General features: G+C 41.5%; 1 long non-coding RNA gene across 1 annotated transcript in view; it reads left to right on the forward strand.

Annotated features, from left to right (window-relative positions):
• Nucleotides 1-26823, forward strand: part of LOC118555290 (uncharacterized) — a 154415-nt gene that overhangs the window by 16804 nt on the left and 110788 nt on the right. Inside the window, exon 2 of the long non-coding RNA XR_004926881.2 lies at nt 1688-1848. This is a non-coding gene — a long non-coding RNA (uncharacterized LOC118555290). The remainder of the gene's footprint in view (nt 1-1687; nt 1849-26823) is intronic.

The following is a 26823-nucleotide window of genomic DNA, read 5'->3' on the forward strand; positions in this document are numbered from 1 at the left end:
GGCAATTACAGGACTCTTGTGGACCTCTTGTCTGACTTTTCCTATTTATTATTCAGATGCTCTTTGTTGTCTTCTACTTTGTTCACTTCAACATACTACCTTTCAGTTTTTCACTATAAGCTCACCTATGTCTCTATTCAGGGAGCATGTGGTTTTACCATCTACCATTTCTTTAAGGAAAAGCTTTTACTTTAAAAATGCTCTTTATTAAAAATTATTTTCTCCAACCTATGTCCTTTATTCTCATTATGCTTCCGAATATAACTTTAAGCCAAAGGAACTGTTTTCTATATTCTGAAGAATGACCCTATGTAAGTCATATATAAACAAGTTATGCTAAATTAAAACATTTAATTCCATTTACTTCTTCATTTTAGTAGGTAAGTTGGTGATCCAAGCTCAGACCGGCTTCCTCATTGAGTCACTCAATCCAAACACTGTTAAGAAAATCTAGTTTCTTACTATTCCCTGGGTTATGGTAGATCATGTTTCTAAAGATAGCTGCAACAATATCTCCCATCCCAGATGTTCTTTTGCAATGTGCTAGCTATTCCCTGATCAAGAAGTAGAGTTTATAGTCATTCCCTTTGTTTTTTTGTTTGTTTGTTTTTTAAAGTAGGCTCTACGCCCAGTGTGGAGCTCAATGCGGGGCTTGAACTCATGACTCTGAGATCAAGACCTGAACTGAGATCAAGAGTCAGACACTTAACTGACAGAGCCAACCAGGTGCCCCTATTGTCACTCCCTTTGAATCTAGACTGGTCAATGACCTATTTTGACCAATAGGATGCATCACAAATGATGCTGTCTAAACTCCAAGCCTGGGCCTTAAGAAATCTGTACCTTCTGCCTTAATGTCTTGGAATGTTCTTTTTTGGAACCAGCTGCCATACTGGGAGGGAGCCCTAGAAACCATGTGAACAGATCTCATCAAGGAAAACCAAAGACCTTGGCCAACAATCCCAGCTGAGTTTCCAGCTGGGATGTGAATCAGGCCATTTTGGTTATTCTAGACAACTCAGGACACTAACCAACACTCTATAAACTAGAACTGCCTGATCAACCTATAGAGACATAGGAAATAAGAAATTGCTTCTCTTTTAAGCCACTATGTTTTGAGATAATTTGTAATGCAGCAATGCCTACCTGGACCACTGGGACTCCATTAATCTTTTTTTTTTTTTTGAAAGATTTATTCATTTATGTATTTAAAAGAGAGAGAGAATGCACTAGTGGGAGGGGCAGAAGGAGAGGGAGAAAGAATCTCCAGCAGACTCCCTGCTGAGCACAGAGCCTGACATGGGGCTTCATCTGATGAACTTGAGATCATGACCTGAGCTGAAACCAAGAGTCAGACACTTAACTGACTGTGCCACCCAGACGCCTCTCCACTAATCTTGTTTTTGAGGCCTTGTGCCAAGTTTACCAGCTTACCTCACCACCCTCAGACCTCTGCAAGGAAGTAGGTATAACTTACTTTCTGGGTCTTCACAATCTCCTTTTAGCTCTATGGACAAAATAGCTCATGCTTCAGTGGAAATGGCCAAATGATAACCATACTAATACTCATGAACGCTTTTTGAATGCTTATGATGTGCCAGGCACTGTTTTAACTATAATATAGTTATTAATATATCTAATCTTTAGAACAACTTTTGAGCTCAGTACTATTATCTCCATTTTACAGATAAGACAACCACGGCACAGAGAGATGAAGTAACTTGTACGAAGTCCAACAGCAAGTGGTGGAATCACCATCAGAACCCAAGCCTTAGGTTCCAGAGCCACACACTTAGCCACTATGATGAACTGCCTCCAGTTCATCCGGTTAATCCTAAAGTGACTGAGGTAAGTGATGTTTCTTTGACTTATGTTACTTGATCCTCTTACTTTGGCTAAGAAAGTCCTTTAAGGCTTTGATTGCTTCATTCATGTATAGTAGATTCTGGACTGCGTCCCAAGCTACCACTTATGTTTAGAAAAGCCTAACGTTAGAAAAGTCTGAATGCTTGACTGTTTTTACATTCGCAGTTGAGGATAGGAGAGAACCACAGGTTCCTCATCCCCACTCCTCCACAGAGGGCAGCAGAGTGACAGGCAGGCAGCGACCTAGGGGAGGGAGCAGAAGAGGAGTGCCGGTCTGGGGCAGAGCTCTTTACTCATCCTCCAGACCACAAGCACCAGGCGGGAACGCGGCATAAAGCCTCTCGGCACCTATCAGACTGAAGGAAAGGAAGAACTGCAGCTTCTACTGGCAGGGGCCGGAGGCAGCCAAAGCCGTGCCTGTTAGACTTAGAGTGGAGGAAAGCCTCTGTGCTTGTTCAGCAGTTGCAGCCTTAAGACAGGCTCTCAGTGCCCCTGTCCAGCTGCACTGCTGCCTTCTGGTCTCTTCTAGGTAGCTGCTAGAGCTGTCACTGAAAGGGCATGGGGTTTTGCGTCAAGTAGTCTTAAAGTCCGTCTGCTTCCTATCCTGCCTGATAACTGCCTCAAGAACTCTAAGGGAAATAAAAAAGCTAATTATGAAATTCAATAGGTCTGCGTTCTCATGCTATATTCAGAGCATGGCCTCTGGAGACAGACAGTTTTGGGGTCAGGGCCCCATTTTTGCTGCTTAATCGCTGTGTGATTTTGGGAAAGTCGCTTTCTCCTTTCCGCCTCAATGTCCCTTAGCTGTAGAACAGGTTAGTGATATTTACCTTGAGTGGCTGTTGTCAGGAATAAATAAGTACTACGGGCAGAGCTCTTGGCCTCCTATATACCCAGCAACCATCAGGGTACCTATTATTACATAGACCGTATATATTCGACATCTCTATAACCACAAGATACCATTCAGTCTTAGAGTGTAAGCTGGTGTTTCAGGCTCTCCTACATAATGGCTGCTCAGGGAAGAGGCAACTGCCACGATCTGTTTTAGAAAAGTACTACCTTTTAGGCCCTTCCCTTCTACTTTCATCCCCTAAATGCTCTGGAGGTATGTGGTATAAAACTGACTTCTCTAGTTTTAAAAGATATCTAAGTCTTGATCGCCTGTTCTTAATCTGAGGTTTACTGGTCTCCAAGAGTCCATGACCCCTTGAAATGGTGTGCCACATTTTGTGTGTGTACATGTATGTGCATTTTTTGGGGGAAGAAATGATTCATAATCATCAAAAGACTGTCAAAAGGGTCCATGTTGAGGGGCGCCTGGGTGGCTCAGTCGTTAAGTGTCTGCCTTCGGCTCAGGTCATGATCCCAGGGTCCTGGGATCGAGTCCCGCATCGGGCTCCCTGCTCAGCGGGAGGCCTGCTTCTCCCTCTCCCACTCCCCCTGCTTGTGTTCCCTCTCTCACTGTGTCTTTCTCTGTCAAATAAATAAATAAAATCTTTAAAAAAAAAAAAAGGGTCCGTGTTTGGACAAAAGCCTAAAAAAACTCTAATATAGAAACAGCCTTTTAAATCTTCTATTGAAAGTAACTTGGAGGCCTTCCCTGACTTAAGACAAAGCAGGAACAATTGTGGAAAACACTGGAAATGGATCCTGTCTTCCAACCAAGGCCCAGTCTCTTTTCCCCAGTGTGTCTCTAACAGAGCGGGATGCTGGCTGTTCCCACTGGCACAGGTAGATGCCATAAAGACAGGACTCTGTGGATGAAGAGGCGTTGCCTTCTCTAATTACAGCTCACAAACACCAAAGCCTAACCTCAGCTGTACCTTCTGTCTCTGGGAAGTCACTTATGGAGGAGACCAACCTGAGATATAATTCTCAGGATGACGAATATCTAAATTACGTTCCCAGACACATACCTGAGGCAGAGCCCTAAGGGCTGATGGCCATGGGCAGGGGGGCTTGTGGTATTCTTCATTCAGTGGGGATTAATAAATGAGGATGATATCACTCAGAATCTCTGAAGGGGCAGCTGTCCAGGAGGCCCTTTTGGCTTCTGCAATGAAGCCTAACAGCCTGTGTACTGGGCTCAATAATTTATGCCTCCCGCACAGAATTTGCACAAAGCAGGAGTGGCCACATCAGCATTTTGGGATTTAAGGCCAGCCTCTCTTTTCCACAGATCCGCTCCCCCAAATTGTAAGGATGATTCGGCTAATTAATCCCGCTTCATTTTTAAAGAAAATGATTGTTGGTGTATCAAGCAAATGAAAATATAGCTCTTGGGGGAGGGGATTTAAAGTAATTTAAAAGTTCAGTGGATGATGACTAATTTTGCAATTGTTATGCTTACATCTCTTTAATGAACAGATAATTTGTGAATTATGGAGTATACAATATAAGATGTATGGACTATATTAGGGAAACATTTTTGGTCCATGTAAATAAATTGAGACAAACAGTGGGTGCACCTGTCCCTAGCCTGTCCCAGGAATATACGAAACTCTGGCACAGGATGAACGTCTGTTGGTGTCAGTGTGACAATAACAAAACAAAGCTGGCACTGGGGTCAGGAAGTCTTTGGTGGGCGGGGAGCCACGGTCTGCAGCCAGAGCCCAGCACGGCTGTGCGTTCTGATGTCCATCAACCAGGAAAGGGAATCTAAGGTTTTCAAATGATTTTCCCCCTTCACAAAGCTGCTGTAAAATAAAATACAAATCCTTCCTGAATGTTCCTAGCTTTCCTTCCTTTAGGAAGTTTTCAGTCAATGGGAAACAAAGTCTTATTCAAAGGATTAAAGCCATAGTCATTCTATTGTTTACAGCTTCAATAATGTGGCTTTCCTTCCATGGACAAAATTTCCAATTCACAAATCATCTAAAAAACAGGAAATTTGGGGGAAACACGTGCTAATGATAACAAACAAGGGAGCTAGCGTGCGGTATAGAAGTTTATGCAAGGAGGCATCCGATTTTAAGGTTTTTTTGGACTGCCGTGCTTCTGGATGCATTCTAGGAAGATTATTCCTTAAAAGAAAAAGCCATATGGCCTATAACATAAAACTACTCTGTTCCCATCCCTCGTCCCCAGAGAGGGGAGGGGCAGGGAAGAGGGGAGGCAGATTCTGGCTGTATTTTCAAGGCTGTGCTGCGGAGGATATGGGCTTCTACCCTCTTCTCCCTGCCCTTGTTAGTCCTCTGTTTCTCCTCTCTCTCCAACCAAGGCCATGGCCCTTACCTGGGGGATGGAGGGAGAAGGGCCAGCAGCATTGGTTAGCAGGGCTGGAGAGAATGCATAAGAGAGGGAGGGGCGGGCAGCTTTGAGCTCCGGCTGAGGGCAGTAGCCACAGGGAGCCATAGGAGGTTAAAGAGGTTGTGGAAACAGTCACTACTCTTGCAAGCAGGGGGAAAGCAGGGCTGGTGGGGCCAAGGAAGAAGCAGCAGCACTAAACCATGAGCAGACAAACTCACTCTGGAAATCTATTCCAGCTGCTTCTAAATAAACTACCAAGAGAATTCTTTTTTTATTCAGATTCTTTATTTTGGTGACAATGTCTTAGTCTTTTTACCTGTATCCTAGAAGGAACACCATAGTTCCTCCTGAATAATAATTTTTAGTGTCTGAAATTCCCCAACATTGTGATTTTTCCCCAGTCCCCATCTTTCACCATTCCCTTTAACTTTTATCCACACTTCAGGGAAAATACCACTTTTCCCTGATTGGGGGATGACAGAACCTAGTTACTTCCTAACGTTTTCTTCTGTGCCCTTGCTACTCAAGGTGTGGTCTGGTTCCCAGCAGCAGCAGCACCTAGCTTAGCAGAAATTCAGACTGTTGGGCGCCTGGGTGGCTCAGTTGGTTAGGCGACTGCCTTCGGCTCAGGTCATGATCCTGGAGTCCAAGGATCGAGTCCCACGTCGGGCTCCCTGCTCAGCGGGGAGTCTGCTTCTCCCTCTGACCCTACCCCCTTCTCATGCTCTCTCTCTCTATCTCATTCTCTCTCTCAAATAAATAAATAAATAATCTTTAAAAAAAAAAAAAGAAATTCAGACTGTCAATCCCTGCCCTGTGCCTACTGAGTCAGAGTCTGCATTTAAGGGAATCCTTGGTGATTTGCATGCATGTTAAAATTTGGGAAGGGCTGGTCTGTTCCCTACTATAGACCTGACTCATAATCTATACCACCAAAACTTGCAGGATCCTACATTCTCTGGCCCTGCCCACTTCTCCAGTCTTATCCCATAACATCCTACTGCTCATTCACTAGGTCCAGCCTCTGAGCTTTTGCATTCCCCATTCCTTCTGCCTGGGGTGCTCTCATCCCCTCTTAGTATGGCAAACTCCTTTATGTCATTAAGGTGTCAGCTTAGATGTTACTTCCTTAGAGGAGACTTCCCTGACCACTCTATATGAAGAACCACCCCCAACCCTGCCATGATCTATCCCATTACTCTGTTTCATATTTTTTTATGGCACTTGTTATCTGGTATCATTTTATTAACTCATTTTTGGGTCTGTTTTGTTGAGGGTTGTATTTTCAGTGCCAAAAGCAATGGCTGGTACATTGAAGGTGCTCAGAAAATATTTTTTGGATTAATGAATAAAGTTTTGGGGATCATGAACAGTGAAAACCTATGCCCAGAGAATTATATGGTAAGATCAGGAACCCTCAGAACCAACTCAACAGCTTTCAGTGAATTGGCCTGAGACCAATGCTTTTTGAGTCCCACATAAGTGGTTCACAAAGCCTGGTCTGTAGATCAGAAGCATCAGCATCCACTGGGAACTTGGTAGAAAGGCAAATTCTTGGGCACTACCCTAGACATACTGACGAACTCTGATTCAGAAATTTAACAATTACCTTAAATTTTTAAGTCTAGCAACCTGTGTCTTAACAAGGCCTTTAGGTGGTTGATGCCTTGCCCCAGACAGTATCGACATCTTACCTGTGTAGAGAACCCATAGGGTTCAAAGCCCTTTCACATATATCACTGTAGATCCGGACTTCAGAAAAGCCTTGAAAAGTAGGCAAGGCAGGTGTCATTCTCATTTTACAGATGAGGATACTGAGCCCTAAGAAATGATTCAGTTTGCCTATGGTCATATAGTTTGATCAGAATCACCTGGGAGGGGCGCCTGGGTGGCTCAGTCGTTAAGCGTCTGCCTTCGGCTCAGGTCATGATCCCAGAGTCCTGGGATTGAGCCCCGGACCCGCCTCCCTGCTCAGCGGGAAGCCTGCTTCCCCCTCTCCCACTCCCCCTGCTTGTGTTCCCTCTCTCGCTATGTCTCTATCTGTCAAATAAATAAATAGAATCTTTAAAAAAAAAATCACCTGGGATACTTGCTAAAATTGTGGATACCTGGGCTCTATCCCAGACCTACTGAATGAGAATAAGTGAGGTTGGGGCTCCAAAATCTGGATTCAAAAAAGAAGTAAGCTTTCTAGGAGATTTGAAAGCTCCCAAAAGTTTGAGAACCAATCATGCTAGAGAATAGAGGAATGAGAATTAGAACTCATAGCCCCTTGTTGCTAATGCTCTGCTTTTATGGGGTCTTGAGAAGAGTAAGCACAAATGATACTGACCTTTAGTGAAAATAGTTAAAGCAAAGTCTCAGTAATTCCGTCACTTTTATTAGACCCTGACTCTATTTGCTGCTCTTGTAAGTGAGGGAGAAACAAACTCCGTGACAAGGGGCTGTTTTGGTAATATGAGTTAGTTGTGATTATTATGGAATTAACTAAATGGACCATCACTTAAGGTTTGGTAGGTATTGCTAGTTAACGATGCAAGAATTAAAAAAAATTTTTTTCCTACTGTGAGAATTGTTGTAAGATACTTCACCTGTTTGGCGTACTCCTATAGTACTTTACCACTGCTGTACTTAACTTTCCTTTGCTTACGTCTTCTAGTTAAGAAGAAAATTTTAGAAAAAAAAGTCTTTCAAGCTAAAAGCTATGGCTGTTTAAGCAATCATTACAACCTCAGACATCATTTATTTACCTGGCTAGCCTGGAAAAGATTAACTTTTACAAGGACTTCTCCAAATTGTCAGGTAAATCCCAGTCTCTCTCTCCTGCCCAAGCAACTCCTACAAACTCCAGACTCATAAATTCAACTGTACGTGAAACAGCTCTCTTCTGAAAGCCCTGCAGATATCTTAAGTGTGTCCAAAACCAAATTCATTACTACCCCATGCATTATTCCTCCTGGATACACTCAATAAGCTAATAACTATACCACCCACTGCGTCATCCTGGCCAGAAATCTAGGCATGGTCTCTGGATTCCTTCCTTCCTCCTTCTGGATAGCCAAGCACTCCTTTCATTTTACTCCCTAGGTCTCTCTCTAATCCCTCTCTTCCTCTTCATCTCCACTACATAGTGCCACCTCAGGCCTTCCTCATCCCTTGCTTCAGCCCCTTGGTTATGCTTCTACCTGACTTCATGTCCCGCTGTTCCTGGCTTCAGTGCTGCTGAGCTGTGTTCACTACTTAATGAGGTTTTGTGCTTCTGTGCCTTTGTACGTGGCAGCGGCTTCATTGAGTTTTCTTTCCCCACCTCCCGGGGATGGCAAACTCCTACCTGTTTTTCATGATACTGCTCAGTACTCTCTTCTCTGTGAAGCCTTCCCTGCGGACTCCTCTATAGCATGGACCATTCCCTCCTTTGTGCTGCCAATCTAACATCTAGTCTGCCTTCATTAGACTATCTCGCTCACGAGGTTGCATGTATGTTTATGCTTTTTTTCTCCCTCAACAGAGCACGAACTCCTTAAAGGAAAGGAACGTGTCTTATTAATGTTCGAATCTCCACCTCCTAACGTAGAATCAGCTCCATCAGACACCCTCAAACATGCATTCAGTGAATACCTGGCTAGATTTCTGGATTCCAGAGATGTTTGGGGGTAAGAGGAACTGATAAGTATTGAGCAACTCTTAGGTGTGAAGAGCTTAACACCCATTATCTATCTGATTTTTACCAATAATACTTGAAGTAACTATTATTCTAATTATATGCATGTTGAAACTTAGACTCGAAGTAATTAAATTGCTCGCTTTAGGTCTCACAGTTCGTAAGTGATAGTGCTTAGTTTAATTCAGGCTTTTCTAACTCCAAACTCCATGTCCCTCCATCCATCTCACGTGGCCCCTAGTGTTACCCTAGCAGAAGCCATAGGTTTTAAAATGACTTTGTACTCTGTTTGCAAAATATTAAAACATATTATCTTTAAAGAGTAGTGGTGATATCTTGTATAGTAGGTAGTCTCCAAAAATGGTCCCTAATGAGCCCTGCCTCCTGGTATTCATGCCCTTTTATAGTTCTCCTCCCATGTACCTAGGCCTGTTTTGTGTAGGCAACAGAATGTAGCAGAAGTTGGGTCATAAGAAGCCTCACGATGTCCACTGAAATGCTTGTTCTGGGGAAAGCCAGCTGCCATGTAAGAGATCTGACTCCCTGGGACCACCATGTTGTGAGAAGTCCACCTTGTCCACATGGAGAGAAAGAGACTTTTGACCAGCTCCCAGCTTTGCCAGCCATCCCAGCTCAGGTACCAGACAGGTGAATAAAAAAGCCTTCTTAGATGTCCAGCCCCAGCCACCATCTGATTGCACCTGCATGAACTATCCTAGGTGTGAACTGCCTAGAGGAGCCAGATACTATTCTCTCTCACAGAATCATGACAAATAATAAAAAACTGTTCTCTAATAATAATAATAACAAATAATATAAAATATATTATTTTATATAACAAATTATATAAAATATAAAAATGTATAAAATAAAAATAACAAATAATAATAAATTGTTCTCTAATAATAAATTGTTTTGTGGTGGTTTGTTAGGTATCAATAGGGAGCTAAAAGATCATGGCTTTTTTTTTTAAAGAAAATTAACCTAATATTTATAAGCACAGCTTTTTAAACTTCTTTTTGCTATTTTCCCTTTATACAAGTACATTCTGCAATATAAATAGATTTCTTGCTCAGTCCTTAACAAGATTTATGACCTTAAGCGAGTCTCTGTAATAATGTCACTGAGCTGCTCTTGCCTCAGTTCTAAGATGAAGGGCTGTACTAGTGAATCACTGAAGTCCATTCCAGTTCCAAAATTGTATCATTCCCTTCAAACTATCAGAGAAAAACTGAATCTTTGCCTGACAAGTTTTAAGTTGCAACAAAATTGTACGGGCGTGAGAATTTTCAGCCGAACAACCAATGGCAGGGCAGTGCTGACTCAGCACAATGCTGTGTTAGCAGAAGGAAAACCAACCCAGGAGCAACCATAAATCTGATCCTCTCGCTCCTTCTCCCTGAAGCAAAATTCAAAGAGATGATTATCTGTAACAAAACACTTGAAAGAGGATTCTTACTTCTCCCTCTTAAAAAAATCTGTTACTGAAGTCTGTGGGTGACTTCAGATCTTTTTGGCTGACTATTCAGTGCTGCGTAGTTGAATCAGTCTCCGGAAGATCCCTACACACAAATACTAAGTTTAGGGCAAGTGGACTGGGTGATTCCTAGAGGAAATAAACTCTCGCCTGAGAACAACAGCTGGAGTAAAATCCCATAAGCCAGGAAAACAGCCACACAATCGCAGTAACAGGTGGTCGGTTTCAAAACAAATTTCAAGGTCTGACTTGCATGGCACCTGCTCTAGAACCACAGACGGCAGTGTAACTCTGTCTGGGTCCGAGTTAGGTCATCCCTGCCACGGTATGGAGGAAGATTAACTACCTTTATTAGCTGAGCTAAGTCATGGTAGGTTAGGCGACCGCCTCTGTTTGGTAGTAACCCTTGGGTTCCCTGTCAGAAAGGAAGAGGGAATGAGAGAATTTGGGAACCAGAAGGGAACTTGGAGATTGACTAGTTCGACGCCCTTGGTAGCTGAGCACAGTGAAGCCCAGACAAGTCAAGTAGAAATTGGCTCAAGGTCATATGACCTATGGAAGCAGACCCCTCCCCACTAATTTTAGTAGGAAAAATTTCAAATAAACAGCAAAGTTGGAAGAATTTTTGCAGGGAACACCATTACCTAGATTCTACAGTTACCATTTCACTGAGCTTATTTATCACATACCTAGCCATCTAGCCATCCCTCAATCCTTCTACCTTATTTTTTGGATACTCTTTCCCTTAAAGCAGCACTATGTTTTATCATTATTTCTTTTATTTTATTTTATTATTTTATTTTATTTTATTTTATTTTATTTTATTTTATTTATTTGACACAGAGAGAGACAGAGAGAGAGGGAACACAAGCAGGGGGAGTGGGAGAGGGAGAAGCAGGCTTCCCGCGGAGCAGGGAGCCCGATGTGGGGCTCGATCCCAGGACCCTGAGATCATGACCTGAGCCAAAGGCAGACGCTTAACGACTGAGCCACCCAGGTGCTCCTGTTTTATCATTATTTGTCTAATTATTTGATACTTCAATTTTATATATGTTATGGAACCAGACAAAAATTATAAAAAAATATCACTGGACACAGCACATGTAATTTAGCATCTGCTAGTCTGAAAGGCAGCCCAGCTTCCTAACTACTGGGCCCTTGAGGATTCTTACTAAGAGCAAACTCCAGAGGAGGCAGGGATACTGGTCAATACACAGCCCTGCCTATGCGGCTCCCCCTACCCGGAATCCTGCTCTTGCCCATTCCTCCAAGAATGGTCTCAGATGTCTACAAGTAACAGAGACCACTGTTATACATACTATATATACTATATATAGTAATACATACTATATATGTATTCCTGTTTTAGGAAGGAAAAGTTATTTAAAAAAACCTCTGAAAAGCCACCTCCATCCCAATGCCTTTCCTGAACCCTGAGTATTAATCTTTCTCATTTGAATGCTCACAGGCCTCCCTTGTTACTTTTCCTACTTCGTTCTACCTTGTTACAATTTAATGTGTATTTATCTATCACTGCTACTGCTACTACTATTACTACTATTGTTGTGGTTAATTCCTCTTTGTGAGGGACCATATCTTAAGACTTATTTCTGTATCTCCCACCTTTCCTGACATAGAGTCAATGTTGAACATTAAATAACTTCAGCCTTCAAATCAGTGTTGGGGCAGTTTTGTGAAAGTCAGATCTTAAGGACCTGAGGGATTTGTTTAATGTGCAGATTTCTGGACCTCCTGCCCTCAGAAATGCTGACTCAGTAGGTTTAGGGTGGGGTCCAGAAAGCCGCAGCTTTAGCAAGTGCCCTGGTCTTTTCAATGCAGGCAGCACAGAGATTGCACTTGGAGAAATCTGCTCACAGGTCCGCATTACCAACCTGACTTTAATCAGTTTTAAGCCAGCAGTCCCAATCTGCCTGTTCCTTTGATGGATCCTGGATAAAGGTGTCGCAGACAAGGAGCCTGTCACGGTGGAGTGTGACAGTCACGGCATCATCCTTCACCACATCATGTGCTGCCAGTCACCACTTCTGCTCTTGCCACCAACCCCCAAGTTTCCCTTTGTCACTTCCCTCTTGCCGCCACCAACTGCTACTAACTCTCTTGCCCCTCACCCTCCAAGGCTGAGTCAGATCCACTGTGGAGCCCTCGGGGAAGCACATTTTGGAAGACAGGATGAGGGTGTTCTTATTCTACCTTCACATGCCCCCATGTCGGGGAGCAAAGGAACACTTGCTTCTGATCCTGGCTTCTTAAGAAGTTTGGCAAACCTGGTTAGAAAGTTGGGCCCATGGTTTGGAGTTCCTGCCACCTTTGATTTTACAATGAGTGGCAACCAAAGTTGAGTAACAGACCTCTTGCCAAAGCAGTAAGGGCCACCACAAAGCATAGAGCAATGGGGCAGGAGCTCATAAGATGTGGTTGTTCCCTCCTCCAGGCCCAGTATTTCTGTGTAGGGAATGTTGACTGTACTCCTCTCCAGGGTCTGGTCTTAATAGTATTTTTTATTGCTGAAATTTACTTTCTTTTAGGTGCCCAAAGGATAAGCCTGAGAAAAACTGTGGACCAGAGAGTTGTTTCATGAAGCATAGCCTGAAATATATTTTGAGTTGAATATACTTGAAATCATTTTCTCTGAGACACTCACAGCATTATCATTTCTAGTTCAGCGTATGTCTTTACTGTGGTGATTCCCAAGCTTCAATAGGCATCAGGTTCATCTGAAGGGCTGGATCTCACTCACAGAGTTTCTGATTCTCTAGGTTTGAGGAGGGGCTGGGAATTTGCATTTCTGACAACTTGCTAGATGCTGCTGGTGATGCTGATCTGAAGGTCATGCTTTGAGAACTGCTCTAAGGGAAAGCAAAATGGTACTACTTAGGCCATTTGCTGATCTGCCTGCCTGTCTTCTTATATCACAATGGCTCATAGCCGTGACTCTCAGCCCTCACTGTCCATTAGAATTACCTGTGAAGCCTTTTAAACACAGTGTCTGGGTAGGATGCTCAGACCCTACCTTAGAGCCAAATAAATCTGCAGCTCAGGGATGGGGTCTGGGTATTTTTGAAAAAGATCCCCAGGTAGTTCTAAGGGGCATCCAGGATTGAGAACCACAGGCGTATAGCAAACTCTGGCCCTATTCTGTGTTAACATATAATTCTCACTTGACAAATATTTATTGACCACTCAATATATGCAATAGAAAATGACGAAGTGTCTAAGAAATGGTCCCTGACCTCAAGCAGAGATAGATCACATACCCAAACATTTAAACAAAAAGCTGGTGTGTGGCAGGTGCCAATTAGAAGAATAAACCATTACCGGAAACAGAAGGCTAGATGATCCAAGGTAAATCAGTGCTGTACTAGAGCCTGACATTGTTTGTGATAAGTTATGTGTGCCTTTGCCACACAGGAAACATATCCCTTTGGTGGGGGATATTGCTCATTTATTGGTTCATTGAGGATGCTCCAACTGATTCACCGTGGTAGGCGTGATTGAACCATGGAAATGATAGAACATTAAATCAATAGCTAGTCAGCTGGCAACTATTCGTTTGCTAAGTATGCTATTAAGGTTCCATTTCACAAACCCTGTGCTCAACAGAGGTAAAGCTTTTCAGGGGAGAAATGAAACATGAATTCTGTTTAGAAACCACTTCAATCTGGAGTTTTAAATAAACATTCCATAAATATATAAAAAATTTGGGAATCAAGAGGTAAGGATCTTTAAAAGTGTGTACCTATTTACACCCACTGGAATACAAAATAATTTCATGTTTCGGTGTCAGCTGGCCCATGAAGGGGAGAGTTTCTAGAAATGAGAAAATAGATCCTCTTCAGATATTACTTATGTATTCATGACATTATTTAATTCATTGTGCTATTTAATTTGGTTACTTCTTTTGAGGTTTTCTTTTCACGTGGGGGACTTTTCCCAAGAATAAGAGATCCCAAGGACAACAAAAAGATAATTGTTTTCAAGAAAAGGAAATAAATACTTTTTGAACCGTTACATTAATTTCCATTCAAAAACACCAGAGGCAGCATTTTAGGCATTGTGGGAGAATAACATGAATATGACAAAATAACTGGCTCTCAAGGAAACTTATAACCTAGTAGAAGGGAAAGATAAGTACCTATTTGAAGCAAAATATGATACATGCCTTCAGAGAAGAATAAATTTTAATGAGGCTTCAAAGAGCTGGAAGAAAAAGAGGTCAAGGTTCAAAGAGCCTAAGATAAGGCGTAGAACTGGGCTTCTTGTGCAATGCATTACTGCATGGCCAATTTTCAAAGGCCAGCTGTTCCCCGTCAAACGAAGACAGAAGATGAGGGTGGATGCAATCAATGGGAAAATCATGACACTCTCCCTTATTTTCCTGGCAACGTAGTTTCAAGATCAATAGTTTTACAGTCTCATTTCAGGAAGCAAAATGAAAATGAATCTGGTGCATTCTTTTTAGTTCACTTCTTACTAACAACATCCAATTTAAAGGATTTTATTGTCGCTATATGGCCACTAATATTTAATAAAAATGTTTAACCTCTTTAGTAGTCAAAGAAATGAAAATTAGAATAGCAATACAATAACTGTTTTGGGCCTATTAAATTGATAAAGATTTTAGATGACTACCAAATGTTGGGGCCTCCTCCTCCTGCTTGTAGAGTGCTCTTGGTTCTGCCTTGGTTCACCATAGCTGGAGAACAATTCATATTCTATAGCTCATCAATTCTTCTAGGAATATATTCTAAGGCAATAGTATGGGTATATGCAAATACATATAAAAATATTCCTCAGCACTTTGTTATTATTGAGAAAAATCAGTAAAGAAATAAATGCCCAACAATAGATTAATAAATATAAAATGTATTAGGGTAGGGGCGCCTGGGTGGCTCAGTGGGTAAGCATCTGCCTTGGGCTCAGATTGTGATCGTGGGGTCCTGGGCTTGAGCCCCGCATCAGGCTCCCTGCTCAGCAGGGAGTCTGCTTCTCCCTTTTCCACTCCCCCTGCTTGTGTTCCCTCTCTCGCTGTGTCTCTCTCTGTCAAATAAATAAATAAAATCTTAAAAAAAAAAGGTATTAGACTACGGAAGGAATAGTAGTAGTCCACTCACCCGGAAACCTAGAAACTGTGGTCTGTAACAAATCTTCCAGAGTGTTTTAGGTAAGTCAGTCCCTTCTACCCAAGGTCAATCCCCTTTCCTTCATCACCCCTTCTGCAGATAGTCTGTAATCCTCCAAATAGGACCACTTGTTCTTTGTGCCCTGAACTGATTCTCTACATTTTTTTTCTGCCTCCTGGCCATTGCTCATGCCTTTCCCAGTGTCTGAATGCCTTTCCTTAATCTCTGAGGTCTCACCTCTTCAAAACCCAGTTTTGTAAGCCACCCAACATGATGTGATAATGATGTTCTACTACATCACCCAGACAGAAGGGTTTATTCTCTTCTTGAACCCTCGTAGCAATTATTGTTATTGCTTGGTTATCTTCTATGGCCTTTCTCACACTCTGTGCTGTATTCGAATGATCTGAATATATATACATATATATTTTATTTTCTCTATTAGGTTTTGACCCAATTGAAGACGGGCCAATCTTGTTCAGATTTATATCTCCTCATAGTTATAAAGCATGTTGGGTTTGCTTGTTGAATGAGTGAATGAGTGGTGAATAATGCAGAAGTGCACTTGAAGCTAAATTCTAATATTCTCCGCAGACATGGGATGAACTTGACAAGTGCCAAAGACACTCTTTGGTGCCTCCTTTTTGTGTGGCACAGGGCCTGAAACCTTCCATCTCAGGCACGATGATGAGACTAGTGAAGACCAGGACTTAGAGGGAGTGGTCTGAGCAGGGAGACCAGGATGATGAACCAGAATTGCAGTCATCCCCCACATTTACCTCCCCCGCAATTATTGGAAGAGCGGTAGATAGGAATTTTAACCAAGAGGGAAAACTGATGAAGACCTTTGCAAAAGAAAGTAAGCACTTCTGATCAGTTATCAGTTCTTTGACCATCCCAATAACATCTGTTTTAATCAGTAGGTCTTAAAAATAGCACATTTGTCAACAAAATGAAGAGAGGAGATTACCAGATAATTGAGAGGCAAAATAAAAATGAAATGTTTTCAGTGGGAAGAAAAGACTTTGAAAGAGTTTTAATGATGCACATTGATTTATACATTCCCAGATTCAATAGACAGCATAAATGCCATTCATGTTAATGATGAAAATGCCTCGATGCTATCAGTGAGGAAGTTAATAAGCTGAGCAGCTGAACTACTATTCAAAATAGTCAAGCTTAAGTCTTGCTAAGGCATTTTCTGTCCCCACCTGGTATAACCTACATGTCCTATTATACTTAGCAATACACCTGCTGGCTTTTGTGGACCTTCAGGAAATGCCTTTACTTCCTGAAGACTGCAACAGACTACAACACAAAACACCACCGTGGCCAACTGATACCAGACTGTAAAGTGTAGTTACCTCTCTGACAGGGTTAGGTACTTGGGTGATTAGTATTTGCAGGTTGTGCTGTGGCCAAGTTCACAAAAGAAGTTCTTACATTAAAAAAAAAAAAGAAACACACACACACACACATACATATGCTAATATGTATATGCTAATCCAAATAGTATGGATTCTATATATGTATGTATAAATCCATGTATGTGTATATGTCTGCATTTGTAATTTTTTTAGGGGGGGATCATTACTTTTTTTTTCTTATAAAGCTCCCTGGTGTGACAAAAGTAAGCCTCACTAGAATAGATTATTTTTATCAGTAAACAACAACAAAAACTGCTTTTCACCAGACAAAGGTCTGCTCCCTCTGCCAAGTAGCAGTGATTTACAGACCTAACATGTGAGCAAATGGGAAATACTATATTTCCAGACTTGGGTAATGAATAACCTCTGAGGGCTTGAACTTTTCTCCGTTCCCACAGACGACATCCACAGAGCGGTGCTCTTGCCCTGAAAGGAAGGATTTACTCCGGTTTGGAAGGAAGTAGAATAAATAGAACTGGAAGTGGCAAGGTCACCTTTAATATCATATGAACTGCCTCTTAACAAGCTTCACAATTGCTCTGTTTCTTCCTCCCTCAGTTCTATAAACAGGCAAAGTCAAAGCAAACTCTTAGAGCACACACAGTGCGTGGAGGAAGCTCCCAGAGCTGTGAGGAAGGGGAGGCTGCAGGCTCCGTGGGGCCCATCCCGCACGCCAGGGTTACAATTGTATTATGGTGTGGTGGCCAGAAGGGAAAACTGCTTGTTTTTAAAGGAAGGAGTTATATTGTCCTAAATTCCTGTGTATAAAGTATAGCACAAACAAGTTACAGTGGGAATCTTTAATTTGAGTATGTGGAATATATGGCCTATTTGCCTTTCCCTTGTCTTTTCCCTACTAACTTTAAGTATTGCATGGTGATTGCATAAATACAAAAATGTAATTTTAAAAACGCCTTTCCCTAGAACCCTGTTCAGTTGGTATTCCTAACACAGTGCAAGCTCTTTCCTGGCATTCTGCTTCACAGAAAGAGTTTTCGTCTCTTCCAAGGTCCTTCAGGCGCATTCCCACCTCTCTGTTGTTTCTCAGCATTTCTTTTTGAGTATCTCCTTACATTCAAGGGGACGAAAGAGTATCTAGGAAGTATAGAAAAGGCACTAACAATGTTGGGATGCCAGAGGGTTGGGCAACAGACAGGACTGGGATTTTGGTGTCCTGTCTTTCAGTAATTCTTTGGTAGTCCAATGTATAACTCATCTTGGAAGACCACATGGGTGGGTAGTACTGTCATTATCAAAGCAAAACAACAATTCACGTTGGGGCTTCGAGTCTAAGGTAACCTCACATGGCTTACAGATCATCAAAGAGAGCATGAACCAAACAAAACTGAGTTGGTACTTTGTAAATTGTTACCCACTGTATAGATTCTCCACATTTGGCAAAGGCGTCTAGGAAAACCTCTCTTGTATTTTTGAAAGTGCAATAGAGCTATAGAGTATTGTAATTATAAAAAAGTGTGACTAAAAGGATATAAGAAAGATACAATAAAAGTGTCTAAGGGGTAGAAAGAGAAACCTAGAGGGCATTCTCTGTCTAATCTGTATTTTGGCCATTTCTTTACAATTTCAAGATGAGATGAATTCTTGGCATTACAGATAATGGGTCAGAGCTGAACTATTGCAGAAACTGCTAGATGGAGCTGGAGTTATGATATGACCAAATATTTTGATCTGTGGATAACATGTAATATTGAGAGATTCTGATCTCTGGTAGGTGTCTTAAATTGTCAGGGGAGCAGACATTGAGGCATCAGTCTAGAAATTCTAACGGGCATGCTCTACTAAAATGCTATGCTAGAATGGACCTGACCAGGCTAATCAACCTCTAAAGTGCTTCCTACGCTGTAATAGCCAGAAGATATTTTCTCCCCACCGGTATGAAGGGTGGGTGGGGAAAGGGCAGCTCTTCCCTTTGTCCTCCGGCCACCTAGAACAGCATGGCTAATTTGCTTTGTCTAGCAGCAAGAATCTTCAGTATATGTTTAACTGTCAGGTTGGGTGTGTGCATTTGCACACACTCCTGCTCATGCTCACTTCATATCTTCACGTTTTTCACCTTTTCTAAAATATGAAAGCAGTGAATCCAGACTGAAACTTGCCACTCTCTTCAATCAGACAACCCTTTTCTTTGAGGACAGGAGGACATCCTCCAAATGTGTCAGCTGGGCAGTTGTGCTGTTATTTCTTCCCAGATGACAAAATAGCAACACGCTTTGTGATGATGAAACCCAGTTTTATTTTTTCTTTTCCCTGTAGTTCTGTTTGTAGCATGAATCTGACACTGTTTATTCTTTGGGCAGAAAGTCCCACACGTCTGAACTACGTGACTGCATTAGCCCTGCACCCTGTTCATTAAGCCTGCCCCCTTTGAAACGGAATTGATGAGTTTTCCACAGCCATTTGTAGCATTTGAGATCCGTAGGCATCGAGGCTTGATGCATGGTCCTCATCTCTGTGGGCTCCTGTGCAATGATTCTCATCTGTCTTGGTTAGAAAGTGAATTAATCTTGACCTTGGCCTCTGGGGTGTGGTTCTCTGTCCTCTCACACATCTTCAACTCACTTCTTTATCAGAAGCACTTCTTGTTTCAGGCCCAAGCTCCCCCAATTTCAATTTCAGCCTTTTGTCTTTAAATTGCATTGCTTTGATTTAACCCAAAATCTATATTTCTGGTATTGTAGATTATATTTCTAGTAAGTTCTCATTCTGAGTTATAACTTAATTATATGGATCATTAAAGCTTTGAAGGATGCTAAAGGGCAGAAAGGGATTGACAAAATGAAAGTTATTATTAGGAATTACAAATCACTTAGCATTTCAACATCGCTCATCGGATGTGGGCATTTTGTTGAAAGAGACCTTGTTTTGAACAGTGACAGTGCAGAAGACCTTTGGAAGAAACAGACTTCCAACTTGATTTCTCTTTGTTACAGCATGCATAGGAAATTATCAATTATATTTTATATCAATAAGGTAATAGATTTAGAAAAACTACTAGCAGAAAACTTGATGTATCAGTGCTATACCACCTCAGTCCAACCACTCAGCTGTACTTATTTCATCCATACTTTCTTTGGTTGTAAGTGATGTCAGTATTTCACAGTGAAAGTAAAATTGCCAGATAGTTTTGTTTATGCCTTCAGTGGGCTGAAGAGTTGAACCATGGTGACAGCACTGTTGGTTAGAAAGATAATGAAAACTTAAGGTAGTTTTTCAGATTCTTTTTTTTTTTAAGTAGATTTAATTATTTATTTTTATTCTTTTTTATTTTTATTGAAGTACAGTTGACACAGGATTATTCTTATTAGCAAGCATTAGGTAAAAGTTAAATTTGGGAAGATATCACCCCAGTATTAAAAGTATTTAAGCCATTCTGCATAAGTTTAATAATGAAACATTGTATGGCTACATTTATATTTCTACCAAATTTCATTGAGTTTTCATATTCAATTTTTGTGCCGTAGGCAGTGACACATTGCAAGTAATTCTTGTCTGAAATGAGGAGCAGAACAATAATATTTCAGGTACACAGACAGTAGACATGGCTAGAAAATCACAAATAAGTTGTTAGTTATTCGTGTCGAGTTTAAAGCTCTCAGGTTCTGCTGATAGGCCATGCAGAGCAAATGAGAGAAACAGAATGGTCTCTAATAAGAACATTTACTACCATTGTGTCCCCTGCCCATTCCCACTCACTGTGCCCTAACTTAATTGGCTCCCTCCATCCAGGCCACTGCAGGGAAGGATGCTGAGCTCACAGCTATCTGGCTTTCACTATGGTCGTCAGTTCCATTTGATATGGCTACAAGTTTATATGCTATATTTTGAAAACAATGGGGATCATGGAGATTGTTCATACTGAGTTGCAAGCCAATGGTTGTGTTTTCCAAGGAATGACCAAATTCCCCGACAACATAGCCATAGAGCAGAATGAATAGAGATAGATGTAATGGCACATAGAAAAATACTCTCACCCTGTACTATTCATTTTTTACCATCCAGGTACACAGGAGGGGGAGAAACAAGACAAACTGTGATGGTGGGAAAAGAATGCAAATGAGGGGAAGTAGAGAGAGGAAAGAATTCAGGAGGGGCTGGTATGAAAGAGGGGAAGCGGGAATGCAACCAAACCCATGGGGTAAGTGGAATCGCTATTAGAAGAGATTTTCTTTTGAATAAAAACTCAGGTTTTTATTCAAGTATAAAAGGAATAAGAAAAGAGAAAGTAGAAAGAGGCAAAGTGTACCAAGACTACATGAGGTAGCTTTTAACATAGTAGAAGGTTTCTTTTATTTTACTTCTTATGACTTATCCCTTAGAAAAAGGTCCCTGTTTTATTGAGTCAGTGACCAAGGAACTAATTAGAGATAGCTGCTTCACAGAAGACTTGAGTTGAGTGGCATTTTCCCTTTTAGAACTTAACTGGTCTAATCAAGTTATTTAAAAATTGTGCCAAAGTGCATAATTTCCCCTAAATCCCAAGTTCTGTTGAACTACTTCGAGGAACTGAGAGTTATATTTTTATGTAATCCACACAACGGAGTAATTTGTGAAGCCCTGGAAGGGAAATCTGAGTTGTGACGGTATCTCAGCATGAAACACATGAAGCGGAACCTGAGGTCACACTCACAACCTATCAGGAATTAAAGGAAGTGATTCCACTTGAAAGACCCTAATTGTGTGTCAAGACTAGAGAAGATAGGTCCTTCCCCAGAGTGGAGAGAAAGGGAGAATGAAGGTGCAGAGGTGATCAAGAGGGAAAACAGTTACACGTATTTATTGTCCCTGGGTGAGTGAGTGTCTATCCTGCTGTGTCCTAAGTTCTGAATCTGGATGTCACTGATCTCCCATTCCCACTTCCTCTGAATTCATTAAACCACTGAAGCCACCGCTTGATTCCTTCACCAAGTTCACAGTGTAGGTTAATAGGTGTTTTTATTGGACTGAGATCTCTGTCACTACCAAGGCTGAAAAGAGCAAGCTGAGGGAAGATGAGCCTGACTCTGGGCTGATTCCAACCCCAAGGGAGCACTGGACTGCACCGTGCACCCGCCACACAGACCTTCCCAGGGAATCCTTCACCAGGCACTGAATGCTTGCTCTCATAACTAGAAAAGCATGCAGGAGATTATCTGAAGAGCACAGGCTGGGTTTGGAACTAGTTGGCCCTCCTCCGCTTCTGTAGATTCTGTACATACCTCTCTGATCGCTTCTCATGGCTTAGTAAAAGGCAGGTTTCCAAATGGCTTATTAAGAATGTGGCTAAGAGCTAGCACCTTGTACTAGATGTGTGACCTTGGGCAAGTTACTTAACCTCTCTAAGTCTCAGTTTCCACATCTGCAGAATAGAGATAACCATAACATTTACTATTCCTAGAGTTGTTGGGATCAATGTGTTAATATGTGTAACATGCTTGGAAGACTGACTGAAATGTTAGCCATTAATGTTATTATAAATCTATCTTTTCCACTAGAATGTAAGGTTCTAACAGGGAAAATTTGTATATCCAATCCTTAGCAAAATAGAGTATTCAATAATTTATTGAATGTTATAAGATACTTTAGGTAGGTTTGGTTTTAGAAAGATGATTCACATTCACTATTCATTTACTTAGTCACTCAACAAATGTTTCTTGAACCTTGTAGTAGGTGCCAGGGATCTTGCCAAATATTCGGTGAACCAAAGGAAGAAGTTTTCTGCTCTTGAGGAATTTAGTGATAGAACTATTATAAAAGACTAAACATAAAAATAAATTTGTAATTATAATTTGTCTTAAGTGCTTTGAAGGGAAAGACTAGAGAGCTATGAAAGAAAAGAAGCTTTGTATATTTGTGTATTTCCCAAGATTAACTGAATTTCCTTTTGTATATGTGCTTCTCATATTATGTTAAAAATTTGGGTGATCATGGTAGAAACATCTCAATAACTGATCTTTTGCTGGTTTTTCTTATGCTTTGGCTTAATCAACATGTAATGCTCTCTGATGTCCATGGCTGGTTAGCTCATTTGGTTAGCTAATGAGGTCAAGGTCAGAGGCCAGCATGGGTCAGCGAGCTTTTCTCCTTTCTGTGGCCAGATTGCACTCTTAACCCCAGTCATCTTTCAAAAGTGCGTGTTTGGTCACAGGAAGGCTGTGTCAAGAGAATGTGGATAGAGGAGCCCCAAAATCACCCTCACTGATAGTTGGTCTCTGCTGACATTTTCATATATTAATGATGGTATGCTATAATTTATTACTCTCTGTCACTAGGGTCTAGTCCCAGTTTTGACAGAGTTTTTTCCCAGAAAGGAAAACTGCCATTCCAAATATTCAAGCCACTTTTAAACATTATGTCTACCAGATGGAAGCTATAGACTAGGGCAGTACTTCTCCATTGGTAATGTGCATAAAAATCACCTGGGGTATTGTTAAAATGCAGATTTGGGCATAGTAGGTCTGGGTCGGGTTCACAATTCTGCACTTCTACTCCCAGATGATGCTGTTGTAGCTGATCCATGGAACATACTCTGAGGGGCATGGGACTAAGCAGACAGTAATGAATCAAAGCTAGGTCTAGATTTTAGAAATACAGCAAATACTAAGCCAAAGTATGATGAGTTTGACCAAAGGTACAACTTGCTGAAACTGTTCACTGTTTAAGGCACTTCATTGTTTATAGACAAGTTCTCTCCAAATGTTTCCTTTCAGCTTTTTTTTTTAAATGGTGTTCTATTTTCTGGGGAGGGTGAGTATAAGAAATTCAATAAACTTTCATTTTAGACAATATATTTATTATATACAGTATACAGGAAGCTCAAAGGGCTGGAGCTAGAGCTAATTCCATGTTATGCAACATAAAATGCCTTTGAAACACACACAAAGCCTTTTGTTTTATGGAGGAGATTTTAGTTTCATCTTCAACTTACTTCACCATATGTGACAAGTATAGTAAAAATCTTTTGTGTCTTCTGTATTTATTTTTGGTAATAAAAGGAGACAGCTCCTTTTTCCCACTGCCCAGAAGAGGCCTATTCCCCTGCTGACATGTCTGCGTAGCTCCTATTGATACTAAGATGATCATGAGCATGAAGTTGCCAAAGAAACAGCTTCTCTGAGGAAATTTCCATGAGTGTGAAATCATGGGAATCAAAACTGATGGGAAAGTCCCTTTGAACTGGTGAAAATTGCCAGGATTCTTATAGCAAAAAGCCTAGAAATGCCATGATTATCTTCTTTACTATTTAGTGAGATGCATTTCTGTTGGCTTTGGAGAAAATTGTCAAGCTCTGCTCAGTGCAAAATGCTTCATTTCTTTTTCTTCTAATGCTTTAGGTGGATATATATTTGTGAAATTTGAATTTTCATACTTTAGATTATTTGGTCTGATCTCAGCATTTAGCAGGCAAGGACACCCAAGTGCAGAGGATCTAAATGACCTTTTAAGGTGTCACATCCAAGCTAGAGGCAGAGCCTAAGTCTTACCTGGTCCTTTCTATTGCATCTCTGTGCCTTGGGTACCTCCAGGTAGTCAGAAGGGCAGAAACTTAAAAACACATTGATCTGAAGAAAAGTTTAGGATTTATACATATCTTGGTTCTCAATTTATTTAAGCAGTCAGTCAATCAATAAATATTCAATTAGCTTCTGCTGTGTGCCCAGCACTGCTTTACATAATGTAAAGTAATTTAATATTTATTTATTGATTCAGATTATCTGGCAGGAAACTACTTTAGAGTGAGTTAGTCACTTTAGGTTGCTGAGTTAACTCTTGGAGTCCACTTGGGAGCTATTTATTATAACAAACTTCTGAAATTTGAAACCTCTATCACTTTTTACTCCTTTGTCTCATATCCCCCACATAAATCAGTGGCTAAGGTTCTTTCTCAAGTGCCTCTTACATCACTTCTTTCCTTTCTTCATCTGCTTGTCTTGAAGGCCCTGTTACACAATTGCCATCTCTGGCCTCTGGTTGAGGCTTGGGGCCCCTTCTTCCAGAGATCTCCCATCACCCTGACGTCCCTATTCTCTTTTCCTTCAAAACATACTTACCCTGTATTTGCTCCCCTGAATTTTCTAGTTAACTGAAGCTAGTTTACTACTTATCACCCTAGTTTCTTTCCTGCAGTCTTTGAACTAGACTCTTCCAAACTTCTAATCAGTGTCCTTGATTGCAGTTTTTTCTCCCTCCTACTTGTCCTGCACATACAGCTCCTAAATCCATGTTTCTAAAGTGTGGTCATCTGTATGCATGACCTATCTTGCCTGGAACCATACCTGAAACACTGCAGGCAATTAATAAGTGTCTACCTTCTTCTTTTTCTGTCTATCTTACATATACAAAAACTGGAAGAAGAAGTCACTAATGATTCTTTGTTTCCACATATGTAAAGTGGGGATAATAATAGTACTAATTAATTTCATAGAGTTGTGAAAGTTTAGTTATTACTTTACTGAGAAAAATTCCAAGCTATGAATAGTTAATCTTATTGTCCTCTATCACTTGGTATCATCATGTATGCTAGTTTCATTCTTTTAAAAACCAAATAAGGGGCACCTGGGTGACTCAGTCAGTTAAGCATCAGGCTCTTGATTTTGGCTCAGGTTATGATCGCAGGTGGTCAGATTGAGCCCCACATAGGGCTCTGTGCTCAGTGCAGAGTCTGCTTGAGACTGTCTCCCTCTGTCTCTCTGCCCCTCTCCACTGCTCTCTCTCTCTAAAATAAATAAAAATAAATCTGTAAAAAAAACCCTAAATAACAAATACCTCGAGGAAAAGACAATGTTTTGCTTTTTAGAACTCTCTTTGCCCTCTACTCTGCTTCTTAGCACAGAGCTTGATCCCAGTGGGTGTCAGCAGTAGTGCTCCACTGGCTTACACCCTTACAGGCTACCCACGCTGGGTCCATGCTCATTGCTAGGTGTCTGTTCTGATGGGTCAGTTCTTGTGCCACATCAGTTGACAAATATTTGCACATCACTGCCTGCTTGATTGATTTAAGGTAACCGGAGTTTGACATTGGTCAACTGAAAAAGTTGAAGTAGATTCAAGGCATCCAGGCTTTTATTCTCTCCCTTCTACCCCCATAATATGAGTTCTGTATTAAACATGTTATTACTGTATATTTGGATCCCTCTCATAGCCCACTTTATTTCACTGTGCCTGGGTTTTAACAGAATATTATGGGGCAAGGGAGCCAGAATAATGAGAGAAACACAAAGAGTGGCAGGGGGCTGCACGCGCAAGGTACACCTCGATTCCCACATGGGCAGTAGCCAGTGTGCAGATATGGGACCAGTGCCTGTGCCTCCGCCCGGCCTGTGGATGGCGCTGTGGGTGGGCCCACACTTGGGAACCCTGCTGAACAACAGGCATTTCACATTGCTAACAATATAAAAAAAGCCAGGTGGCATAGTGTTGCCTTCACGCACTTCTCCCTCAGCAAGTAAGAACTGGTATCAAAGGGCTGATGGTAACGCTCTCTGTCCATGCTACACTGTGGAAGAAAAGTACTCATATCTTGGCATGCTTTTTTTGGAGAGAGACCCCTTCCAGCTTTTACATACAATTGCTCCTGAGTGTGACTTAAAATTTCTCTTCCGAATTCGCCACCGAATTTCCCCGAATCCAAACCCAATGCTGAACACTGGGTCAGGGTATAGAGGGTGGTGAATTAAATGTAACTCTCTTCAGACTGGAGGACGGAGAGGGTTGGAAAATCCCGAGGAGTCTGAGCGGACTTCAGTCTCTGAAGTTTGGGGAGTTTGGCAGACACCATAGAAAGGCTCCCTTCATCTCTTAAATTGTTTGAGTTCCATGGCAACAGCAGCCTTAGAAACTTGAGAGAGAGGGACGGGGGAGCGGGGGGATGATTGAGAAAGAGATAAGAAAAGATGACCGAATGGGCCTGGGATTTTATATGCGGCGCTTGAGAGAGAAGGAAGCGAGTGGGGAGGAATGCCCAAGACCGCCGCCGGAGTGATCTCATACCAGCCAAAAGGC

Source organism: Halichoerus grypus, chromosome 4, assembly GCF_964656455.1.
Source record: "Halichoerus grypus chromosome 4, mHalGry1.hap1.1, whole genome shotgun sequence".
Taxonomy (NCBI): domain Eukaryota; kingdom Metazoa; phylum Chordata; class Mammalia; order Carnivora; family Phocidae; genus Halichoerus; species Halichoerus grypus.